Raw genomic sequence first — 12,500 nt, 5'->3', positions numbered from 1 at the left:
TTAGTTTTCTCGTGTATGCTAACTATATGAACACACACGAACTCTAAGTACACAAGCTATCATTTCTTGTTATCTTCGACTTATGTGTGCTTTAACGATGACTTTGTCATTTCAGAAAGTCAATAAAGCAAAGGGGTGGGGTCTGGTTATAGCAGAAATGCTAACACTATCACATCTAACATGCTAGCTAACCTGATTTTAAAAATAAATAAACAGGTCCAACAAGTTATTGGTTGTCATATCACACATAATAGAAATGTAAGTTTTATTGTTTAACGACAAAGTTTGAATGCCGATAGTGCCGGTCTACAATGTCAACTGTGCTAATGCTAGCATCATACATGCAAGATAGCTCACCCTCTTAAATTTCTCGCTTATACAATACAATGCATGCTGATTTATATAGCGCTTTCACAACAGCGGCAGCTGTAACAAAGCGCTTCACAAAACAGTTAACATCAAGTAAAATAATAAACACAAAACATAAAACGCTCATGACTATTATGGGTGAAATTGAAATCAATTAAATGCATAATGCCATAATTGGAATGCTAAATGAGGTTGAGCAGATGTGCTAGCATAGCACCGAACGTTTAACCCGTTTACTACAGCTCATCCAAAGCTCGATGAGACACTTGGAGAGCTCGCATTCCATTTTGCCTTCTTTTCACGTTTTTGTGGTCGGGCCTCGAGTGCCGAATTTCCCACTTGGTGGTTTGCCTCGAATGCAGCACAATGCAGCCGCTGTACAGTGCGAACGGGCTGCTTTGTGACGTAACCGTGGTGACAGATGTCCAGTTGCATTGACGCTGGTGCTTCTGATTGGAACCCACCCCCGCCCCTACTAGTCGACTAGAGAGCAAGGAAGGGAGGGGAAGCTGCAAAAAGTGTGGGTGAAAAGGCGGGACGAAGAATGGAAATGAAGGGCTTTCATTGGCCGGCAGGAGTAGAGTACACGGTGTACCCTGCGTATGTTGATGCCTGACTCTGGATGATGCTGACTGAAGCAAACAGCCTCCAATCATGATAATGATAATAATAATCATCAGAATGAGACGGTGTCAGTCAGACTGAGCACGAGCATCTTTGGAACAGCAGCAGTTTGGCCTTGGATATGTTGTGCCAGTGTGAAAGTGGCTCTTTGTTTGCGTGCTTCAGGTAGAGAATTCCAAGAATAGTTCCCAGCTGACTCAGCAGGGTTGCTGGCCAAACGCTCATCATAGTTTAAACCACTCCTTTCTGAAAAGTAAATAAATCAATAAAAAATCATTGTTATTACTGTACTTCTTTCTTCTCCCTGACATTGGTCTTATTGTAACCTGCCCATATTTTTGGGGGTGGGGGACTTATTTTAACCTCTGAACATTTGGTGGATTTATGATAGTCTTTCTTTATCAAGATGTTTTGTTTTTTTTTAAATAATGAAACTGCAGTTTTGTGGGTTTACCGTCCTGTTGAATCTGTACAACTTTTAGGGATTATCGTATTTTTACCGTGCAACTTTTTCACAGTTTACGGTATTCCCATTTCATTCCGTGACGTTTGGGATATATGGCAGTTTAATACCTGTGCAAGTTTCGGGCCATTAACCGTAGAATTATTTTTAGCTGCACAAGATTTGTGGAATTATGGTGCTGTAGACTTTGTTTTTAACTGCAACTTTTTTTGGGTGGCGGCAGGGGGGGTTAGTTTTTACCCTGTGAAACATTTGGATTCATGGTAGTATTAGAATATTTTTTTTTGGGGGGGTGGCTAATTTGACCTGTGGTATTAGAGTAACATTATTGTAACCTGTGCAACTTTTAGGAGCGTTGAGGTAGTCTTGAAGGCAACTTTGGGGGAATTTAAAGAGTTATACCACCTTGCAAAAGATTTTGGGCTACACGTAAGTGACATTTTTTATTGTGCAAGTATTTGCAGTTGTCCAATTTCAGCCTGCGCTACATTTGGCGTCATGATAGTCATCTATTCTTAACTCGCACAGTGTTTTGGACAATTGACAGGAGTCTTATCCAACACAACCTTTTTGAATAATTGATATTAGAACCATGTGATTTTTTTTTTTTAACTCCAAAGCATGTCAATGAGTTGGTGTATTGACATGTGGTTGAGAACACACCCATGCAGTGTTTGTTCATAGTCAGTCATCAACGTGCCTACCCAAAGATAGAATGTGGCAAACAGCATTCTGAGGTTCCGACCTCGAATGCCTTTTTTTTCTTTTTTTTGTGCCCTTGGGCGTGTTGATGGGCAATCTTCATTCCATCGGTGATGGTTGGATGCCGTTTGATAAACAGATTTTCCCGACAAGTAGTTAGTGCACATGTAGTTAAAAAAAAAAAAAAGGGTGGGGAACTTCAGCTGGCCTGCTAAAACATTTTATCCAGCCCACAGTGCAATTGTTACAATGAGTAAAATTGTCAAACTGTCTATATTCATTTTATTTTTCAACTTTTTTCAAACTTTAAGACCGTCACATTAAAACAAATGATGAATCCAGCCTGGGAGCGCGCAGTCAAAAGTTCTGCGCTAACTGAGCCAAAAATGTCAGATACAGGTTTTACGGCACGACGTCCACTTATTTTTCGACCACAAAATATGATGGAAGACTTCGGAAGTGATGGTGAAATTTCAGCAAATTTAACATGTTTCACAAATACATTGAGAACGTCACCCAAATTCGTACGCAAGTCGGAATGATGGTGTGATGCCTGTAAAGGTAAATCAAAGGATTAAATTGGATGGAACTTTTTTTCCCCGCCCCTGCCATCGCGCGAGCTAATTCATGGCATGGTGTTCGTCATTGCAAAATATTCTGTGTGGACACGGTTGTAAATCGAGGATTGATAACGTGATTTTTGGTCACAATGATTGGGATACAAAATGTCTCCCCTTCACCTAAAAATGATGTACAACTAGCCGCTAATCTTTGACTTCATCCCATTAAAGTTAGTCACACGTGTCCCGATTTTACCAGATGACCTCGTTAGCGCCATTGCATTTGCTTTGTATTGGGCTCAATTGACTGGGCTTTGTCAAGTGGCCCGACAGTTTGCTTTTGGCGAAAAACTTTTGGGTCAAACATCATCAGCGCTTGTCTCGTCGTTTCATTTCAATGGCACGTGTGTATTGAAACAAAGATGGGAAATGACACGCTCGTCTACACTTTTAAGCAGTCAATTCCGGTCTTTGGTTTTCATCAGAGTCCCAAGGTCTGTGCGCGTCCCATCGGCGCCGGTGTCCGATGAAAACGCGCGCATCTGGAACAGTTGCGTAATCGCCCTCTCGGACATGCACGTGCGCCGCCATTAACGCGTTGTTTCCCTGTTTTATTTGTCTTGATCTGCTAACGAGTTAACATAGGACAGTTTGTTTTGGGGGAGGGGTTGAAGTGGAGGGGGAAGTTGGGAGGGATGGGGGGGTTGGGGGGGTTGTGTTTTGGTAGGGCCACCAAGTGAAAGTAATGCTTTTCGACAGCCCTGGTGTGCGCGTTCCTGCAAAAAGTGGGCGTGTGCACCGCAGCCCAGCCTGGCAGATCTGGTTGGGCGAGAGCAGGCGCTTTATAAAAAGGCGGAGAAGAAGTACCTCGGTTGCTCTCTCCGCTTGGGCTTGGAGGGCTGAAGGTGTCGGCGGACAAGTAAGGGCTGGGGCTACGGGAGAGACTCCTGGGCGAAGTTCTCCCAAGTCAAATGATCTGCTGGAGTTGAAGAATACAGCTCGAAAAAGTGTCGATGGGATTGACATTGAGGAGTCTTGACAAGACTTGCTTGTCCCGTCGCTTCGAGGAATCCTTGCATACCTGAGGCATCTTTGTTTGTTTTTTTTAAGTACTGTAATTATCCTGTCAAGTCGGGTCATCCTCAAGACTCTTGAAGAACTTCCTCAAATCGGGATCGTCTGCCTGATGCGCTAATCCAACTCCAAGCAGGTTGACATTCTTATTTTCACATCACGCCTGATCTAACGGTTCGATCGCCGCAGACAACGACCCCGCCTTGACGCTCACGAGCTTTCGGGGCACTCAGCTTGTCCAGATTCTGATTTTCATCCAACCTTTGTACCAGTTAAGACCGGTCCGTATCCGAATATCTGCAGTTGTGACGGCGGCGGACGAAACCCCGGACGGCCTTTTGTTTGAATGAGTCTGGCCTTTTGCAAATGCGTTGCAGAACAGAGAGGGTAGGATGCGGAAGCAAAAGATCCAGAACAGTGCTTTGGCGGTTCTCCCCGTTTGCCACACGCGGTACGTTTTTGTTCTTGTCTGAACGTCATCCGGAGCGAGTGATGGGATAGATGCGGGCCGCGTCCCGGGGGCTTTTGCCGCTGGACAAATCGAGGCCAGATGATCATCGCTTAGCACGTCTACCAGACGGCCGGCTTGTTCGGAAGGTCACGCGGTTCACGTTTGCGAGTGGCGCTTCGTCCGGGTTTCCTCTTACGCCGATGGACTTTTGAAGACGTCGGCTCATGAGATTCTTGTGCTTTCGCAGGTCCTCAACAGCCACTCCGTCTCGCCACAGCCGCCCCGTCCCGCCGCATCCATCGACATGATCATCAGGCTGGGACGGCTGACGCCAGGATACTTTCGCCTGCTCCAGGTAGCGACGCTGGGCAGATTCCAGAGCCCTCATCTGCACCCTTTACACTTCATTCCTGAACACGAATCAGACGCCATTTCGACCATTGTGACAGTTTTTTTTTTTTTTTTTTTTCTTCATGCTCGGGCAGTCATCACAAAGCGCGTGGGAACCATTGTCGCAAGGTTTTGTTCCCTTCTTGACTCTAATTGGGAAAACAAAGGCCCTCCGTGTGTGACACAGATTGACCTGGCGGTACGACGTTCATCTTACTCATTTTGGTTGAAGGTTTCTTTTTTTCCAGACAACGGAACACAGATTGAGATGTTCAAAAGACGGCGAGGAAAGATGGCAATTGTTGCATAATGTATGCCCCCACCGCCCTCCCCACATGCACACGCAAAGACTGTCTGACTTCTTTCTCGTATCCAACCTGAACGTGACCTGACGGTAGAGGAACGGTTGCATGAAGTGACCTGCTACCGCACCAGTTGGACGGCCTGAAAATTAAGATTTGGCAGTTTTCCACTTGAGAATTTGTCTTCCTTCAGCTTTTTAGCTGGCTAGCAGCTGTGTAGCTAGTAATGTTTTGTCAGCAAAAGACTTAAATTTGCTTCTTCTGTGTTGACGGGCATTTGAGTGGGAATCAAGATTTGACCCATGGCGTTAGCTTCTCCTGCTTGCTACGTGCCATATCTACCAAACTTTTTGTGTCCAAATCAACTTTGATTTGGCGTGCTGTTGAACAAGGGGAGAGGATTGAGATTACTGTTAGCTTCTTGCGCTAGCTACCTGGCTGGCTACGTGCCACATGCTTGTGATTAACAGTCGTGTTTTTTGTTCTTAACTTTGACTACAGTATCTTTGTCTTGATTGAGAAACTTTTTTTGTGATCAAGGGATTGTTTTGTGCGTCTGGGTCAGTGCGCTTTTGCTGAGTAAAGGTGGCGATTGCCGTGTTAGTTTTTTGCGCTTGCTGCCATATGCTTGTGATCAAAAGGAAGCATTTTGAACCACCAGTAATTTGACTGCATTTTATTACTTGAAAACAGGCCAACTTTTTTATTTATGCATTTTAATTAAACAGATGAGCCTTGTTAACTAGTTTCTGGACTTGTACGACAGTCTAGAAAGCCAAAACGTGTCGTTTTGACAAGGAGTGAAGATGTGGCCTACTACGTTGGCTTCTTGTACTAGCTAGCGGCTATACATTTGAAATCAAAGGAGATATATATTGTAAACACATTTAATATTCGCCTGCTTAATGGTGTTTGGACAACTGTTTAAACATAACACAGTTTTCGAATAAATCGTCTTAATTTCTTTTTGTAATTCTTTTTATTTTTTTTTTGCCCCCGCCACAGAGGCAAGTGGCGGGCGAAGTGCAGACGCAGCCGCAGGACCGTGCCATCAATCAGATTGCCATGATGTTGGCCATCATGGGTCTCAGCTTGTCCTACTACAGTGCCAAGCAGATGACGGAGAAGGTGCAGGCCCACCCGGTGCCCTGAAGCGTAGACTGATGGCTGGGATGGAAAGTGAAGATGAAGTCATGGCGATGTTATTGTGGTTTTTAGTTTTCGGCAATCAGACCGTAAGGGGGTGACGCTTCTGATCGCAGTTGGAAGATGATGTGCGGCCATTAGGCGTTGCAAAGGTGCATGCAAACATGGTCAAGACACGACGGTGGGCGAAATATTTTGTCATTTACTACTTGAATTCTCAACGTGGATCTCCACGTGGGACGACTTGGGAGATTCTGTGAATATTTTGCACAATCATGTAGAAACTGTTTGTTTTTAAGCAAAAACATGTCTCATAAATCACTACCTATTTTATTTGGGGGGGGAGGGGGCAATCATCTTGTGACACTCAGCATCTTATCAATGTCTTGTATACTATATGCACACCACACTGAGCCGATGTGTGGATTTTTATGACTTTTTTTTTTTTTTATTGATGTCTGGCGAAATGTCACTTTATTTTGTAGTTATTTAATAAAGCTGTGAATCCTTTTTTGCGCCGATTGTCTATTTCGGTTTCCTCTCGTCTTATTCATGAGAAGCGGCCAAATGTGAGGGGTGAACAAAGCGCTGAAACTACAAGTCCCAGAATGCACTGCGATGTAAAGGCCAAAATTTTGATTTGTAAATTTTTCAGAGTACTTTGGAATACAAATACTGAACAACGTATGTGAAACTTTCGAAAGAGATCTGGTGTTGGTAGGATAAGAAATGTCTTGTAAGTGGTGGTTACGACCCTTAGGGTAAGGTTTGTCTTAAGCAGAGTTTGCGTACAACCGCCGTATTTTATTTAATGGTCACTTATTAGCGCTCGTGCAAATTACGCTTTGCGATCGTTTGACAGCAAAGGGAAAATGGTTCGTCATATCACTTTCGAACACGCGTTCGCTTATTTCTATTCTAAATTGATTGGCAAGTCAACGAAGGATTGTAACACGGACATTTTGCTGGCAAAGTTGCTCTTTCCTGGTGTACTACGGTGGCCTTTGACGGTCGAAAAATGTTTGGAAAATAACTGCCGTACATCATTCTTTCTTTGCCATAGTATCAGAAAGTTCATTTGACCAGCTCACGTACGTGGACCAGTTGCATGCTGTTACATTGCCATTTTTCTATAGTGTGGATGGTGTCTCTTATTTGTGGCGTGAAAGGCTTGGGATGAAGAAGTGGATTGAGGCCAAAGGAACCAGCTTCCAAATGAATGGCTGCAATTTGGGCACAATGCAATTTTTCCTGTTTTCTGGGTGGAAACAATTTAATCTGGCCTTCTCCCATCAAGTTAAAGACTAGTTGTCATGATACCTCACTGGCATAGACAGAGGAACAAAGATGCATTGTTTGAAGTAAATCATTTTCTGAAATCTGCAGATCATTTCCTGTGGCACAGGCTTAAAAGCCCCCAAAATGAAAATGTGAGTCTGTGACCTTACAATTGAGCAAAAAAATGCTGAGGTAATCAATTCTTCTGAGCCAGAATTGAGTGTTTCATTCCAGGGATGGTCGCAGTACATCACATTTGATGAAATGAGGCTTTAAGTGCACATGGGAGCGATTTAGGCCCACATTTGGCATTCCCATGGTGGATTTGTGTTTCCGCACGTAGCCCCTTCGTGACGGCGCATGCCCACTCGCTCACCATTGCCCCATGATGCTGTGCGACAGGCCTCCAGATCTCGCCTGCCACCACGTGCCTTCCTTCCCCCCACCGCCCCCTCCTTCGTTAATGATGCTGGCTGACGGGCGGCCATTGGTTGAGCATTGACGCGTCACCCAAATCGGCCCGGTTGCGAGGCGCGGAGACAAAGGCATGAGGATTCGCTCATTGGCATGAATCATGTCAGGGAGGGGTTTATTTTTATTTATGGAGTGAGAAGGTGGGGGCTTCCCATCACGTTTTATGACATGTGTTGAAGATTTCCTCCACAGCCACAATTGTTGGACGCTAACTGTACATTATCTGAAATTAAATATCATAAAATAATCACCGAGGCTATCTCTCTCTCTCTCTCTCTCCCTTCCTATATATATATATATGGATGTAAAAATACTGCTGTATCTAGTTTGTTTGTTTTTTTTCCAGCGCATGTTTAGTCGGTGCCTTCGCATCACCGCTAAGTGCGTGTCGCAGCAGCGTGTTGCATCATGTGCCTTGGCCAGTGCGTGTTCAGGATGGAGCTTCACACTGGACCGGCCTCTGGGCTGTCGTGACAACGTGCAGGGTGTGGGGAACACAGTGTCTCCATTGACAGACACCCGCTGAGCCTCTGCTCACGCCACTGCCATCGTCTGTGTGACCCCATGCTAGACTTTTCTCTGAAAATCACCAAAAGGATCGATAATTGGACGGTAGTTTGGCTTTCTGGTATTTGTTCTTCACGCTGCTTGAGCAAGTGGCGGTCTTTTTCCATTTCAACACATGCAAGATTTGAAAATGATCATTTTTAGACAAAATGCTCCAAAAAATCGACTGTAAACTGCTCTCTTATAATTGCTGTTTGGAGTGCCTGTGCAGTTAAGTATGCCGCAATCTATTTGGATTTTCAGCTTTATTTCCCCATGGCTGCCTTTCTTCCATCAGGATGCCCATCATCCATTTGATCCCATTTCCGTCTGCAAATGCTGACAATCGTCATTTTTCGAACAAACTTTCCAAACCAATTTGCTCCCTTGTGTATTTTCTTTATTGGACCTATGCTGAGAAGTCGTACGAAATGTTCTGCATCTGAATCACGTTGACTTTATTTGGCCTCTGCCTACCCTTTTTTTCATCAGCATTTCCATCCATCTGACTGCATGCAAGACCCCGGTTTCAAAATGTACATTTTCAAATGAAAAGCTCCGATGTTGAACTGTAACTTCCTTCCTTGTATTCCTCATTTACACCGCTCATGTGGTGAAGCAGGACGACTTGTTGTAACTCACACCAAATTTTCTTTTCAGTGCTCCATGGCTGTGTTTTTATTTATTTATTTATTTATTTATTTATTTTCATCGGGATTGACAGAAAAGCTGCTTATCTCCGGCTTGATGAGCACAAAGGTTCTTTTTCCTCCATGTGGCTGCTAATAGTAGACTTGTTGTGTGTGACTCCCACTTGGATTTTACATTGCTGTTTAATGTCTTTTTATTTATTTATTTATTTATTTATTTATTTTCATCGGGATTGACAGAAAAGCTGCTTATCTCCGGCTTGATGAGCACAAAGGTTCTTTTTCCTCCATGTGGCTGCTAATATTATTTGACATGATGATGTCATCTTTTCGCAGCAACATTCTTGAAAGTCACGTTATGACGCAACATGAGGTGAAATGTTTTAAAAAGTGATGAAACGCGGTATTTCCTGAATTGCTCCCTAAGCCGAGCGCTACACATTCAATTGTAGACAGGAAATCAGTTTTTCCCCCCGTCCCTGGAGCTTCTCACGCAGGAAACAATTTGAACATCCCAGCCAGGCAGGGTTAAAACAACTTTCTCAGGCGGTGGCTTGCTGGAAACAATAAAGGCCATCCATCGAGAGCGAGGGTGGAACTAGCGAGCTAGCTCAATGGATGGTTTGGATTGCGGTTTGCTGAATGGATTATGACAAAAAAATAAAATTAAAAATACCCAACAGATTTTGAAAACTCTCATTTAATGTCCTCATTGAACCAGGAAGGCGTGACAGAAATGACTTTGCATTCCGGCCAGGTGGCATGGCTTTAAAATAGAATATTCGTTTATCAATTGAAAAATATTCGCACATATCGTGTGTCAAAAGACGTTGAATGGCATGAACAAATATTGGCGGGACAAAGACACTCAATTTACGGGGTAAATGGACTGGCCCAGGCGGACTTGGGATACGTGGCAGGAAGAGCCGATGACCTCTCAGGCCGTGGTTTCATCATAATATGCGATCATGCCGGTCACCTCTGCTCATTGACACACATGCACATACATACGTGCATATGCAGTATACTGTACATATACAGCACTAGTGATACCTTGATTTCTGGGTGCATCACCGTATTACCGGTAGTTATCCGAGTTATGAGTCGTCACTCGTTTGATGAAAACCTTTTTTTTTTCTTTTGCTCTGTTATGCTAGCCAAAAATCAGAGGTACAAGACAGCTTTGGAAATGCTAGCTAGTGGTCACAAAATTAATCCAAATCAGAATTGGATACCCCCGCCCGCTTGGAGTATTTATGATGTTTTGCTTGGTGGTGTGCTATAAGATTTTACAAAAATTGTTCGCCTATTAGCATGATTGCCCAAGTCATTTTTAAAGTTACTGTCACATTGTCAACGGAAAAATACCGAGACGCTGGCTGAAAATTGTGGTTTTTGTTCGTGTTTGTGAAGTCGCATTCATTCGGGCTCCGGTAAATGTTCTGGCTGTTGTAATTACACGACCTGACGGCAGGGGGCGGCGCTTAATCCGAAAGCTGTGTCGCCAGCATGTTTTGAGGCCGCGGGGAAATGGCATTGGCTCAGCACAATACAGTTTCAACTACCCAGGTGAGACATTTAGTACAGTTTTTACATTTCTTACTTGAACTTTGTTGATGTGAAATTTAGAACTTGTTCAATATTGTGACATTGATACATGACATTGCTTAGTAATTACTGCACACGGTTACAGTCACAACAGCTTTTCAATTATGTGAAACAATGTGAAAATGTGTATCTTTTTCAACCAAAAAGTATTGTTATATAATGTGACGCACAGCTTGAGCGCCTGCTCTTGTGTACATACTGCACTCCTTTGTTTTGTTTTGCCTGGTAGTTTTTACAAGATTCTTCAGGCATCTTCGTGTGGCGCAATTGCGTCCAAACTCTTATGCAACATCCACTTTTCTTAAAGGAATGCCCACCGACACCTCATTTCCTTGTTTTTTACAAGAGCTGCAACTTATTAAACTGTCAACGGTGTATAAAATGACGACAGGGCGTGATGCTTGCCGCATATTAAAATGCCTGCCATGTGGAATAAATGTTGCTGTTTGGCAATGCGACAGGCCTACTCACGCTTCAGCTGCACCAATAAATAAAGGCCTTCACACTGTCTCACGCTCACTAAAATGGACTAAAAAAAGCCCTGAATGAAATCATATACTGTAAATGACAGTATCGAGTCGATATTTTAATAAAACCTTACAAAGAAAGGAGAATGAGATAGGAAACTTTTTGGGGGGGGCGGGGGTGCTAGGTGTCGCTTAAATATCAAGTGCGGTTCAGATCATGGATGGATAAATGCCTTGGATCGAATGTACATTTTTCAATCTGCTTTGGCCAAGAGGAGGGACCGTTACGCCACCTAACGGCGACCTGCGTCATTTACTGTAGAACCATATTGTGAATAAATGCTGCTTCGAGGATTTCATTGTCTCATATCTCTTCTTATACGGATAGAAATGCTAATTATTAATAGAGTTCCAATATCTAGTGGGTGTGTCATGTCCACTGTGAAAGCTGATCTCCTTTGTGTCCATTCAAAACAGTGTGTGTGTGTGTGTGTGTGTGTGTGTGTGTGTGTGTGTGTGTGTGTGTGTGTGTGCGTGCGACTGTGCGTGTGTGCGTGTGTGCGTGCATCCATAATTCATGTTCACCTTAAACATCCTGACACGTGGATCAGCGTTAAACATGAAGGCAATACATATGTCCGCCGCATACCCGTCACAACAATACACAGTTTTGTAAAGTGCAATAATTCTCCACCTTTTTATTTTACCACATACAAAAATACTTTTCCCTCCAAGTACCACCATCACGACCAGCATTTAAATGCAGTAGCAAACAAGATAGTGGTTTATTCCGAAACAGTATATTTGGTATTATTGTACCGTAAGCCACTCGTAACATGATGCAAAGAATGCACTTGAACACTTTGCTTGAATATGGGGACGGGGCGAGGCAAATAATGACTCACTTACAACTTATTGTACGTAAAAACAAAAAAGGCAAGTCGTTATTCAGTGTTAGATACAGATGCACTGGGCTGAAAAGTTCAATACAGTACAAATAAACTGTATTTGGGCAGTGATTCTTTTGTGTACCACTAGAGGGAGGACTAGTGTATGTGTGCGACACTGAGAGTCTTCGTTGTACTGTCGAGGTATGACATGAATAGTCTGCTTATTATGCTGGTCTGGGTTGAATAAAAAAAGTATGTGTGAGTGAGTGTGTCCATGTGTGTGCTACTGGAGCCAGCGGTGTCTGACAATGGAGGGGTGGCTCCGTGAAATATGTATGAGGAAATCCACACCTGTTTCCAGGTAACCCAGGCAGGCGTCCTCAACCGTGACGCTCTCTCGCTCGCTTGCTCACCCACTAAGTTTATGTGTGTGTGTGTGTGTGTGTGTGTGTGTGTGTGTGTGTGTGTGTGTGTGTGTGTGTGTGTGTGTGTGTGTGTGTGTGGGG

General features: G+C 43.7%; 2 long non-coding RNA genes across 3 annotated transcripts in view; both read left to right on the top strand.

Moving 5' to 3' along the window:
• LOC109515404 (uncharacterized) overlaps positions 1 to 6,607 on the top strand; it is an 8,576-nt gene extending 1,969 nt beyond the window's left edge. Inside the window, exons 1-3 of one of the 2 annotated variants that reach the window (XR_002168182.1) lie at positions 3,585 to 3,928; positions 4,491 to 4,598; positions 5,941 to 6,607. This is a non-coding gene — a long non-coding RNA (uncharacterized LOC109515404). Of the gene's footprint in view, positions 1 to 3,584; positions 3,929 to 4,490; positions 4,599 to 5,940 lie in introns of those variants that run through there. The other variant, XR_002168183.1, reaches the window with a different exon arrangement.
• LOC109515405 (uncharacterized) lies at positions 4,607 to 5,616 on the top strand. Its single transcript, XR_002168184.1, has 2 exons — positions 4,607 to 5,097; positions 5,160 to 5,616. It is a non-coding gene; the product is annotated as an uncharacterized LOC109515405 (long non-coding RNA).
• Positions 6,608 to 12,500: the final 5,893 nt, after the last annotated feature.

This window comes from Hippocampus comes, unplaced genomic scaffold (genome assembly GCF_001891065.2).
Source record: "Hippocampus comes isolate QL1 unplaced genomic scaffold, H_comes_QL1_v1.1 scaffold67, whole genome shotgun sequence".
Taxonomy (NCBI): Eukaryota; Metazoa; Chordata; class Actinopteri; order Syngnathiformes; family Syngnathidae; genus Hippocampus; species Hippocampus comes.
Note: the sequence above shows the minus strand (reverse complement) of the source record. Positions and strands in the feature narration are given on the sequence as shown.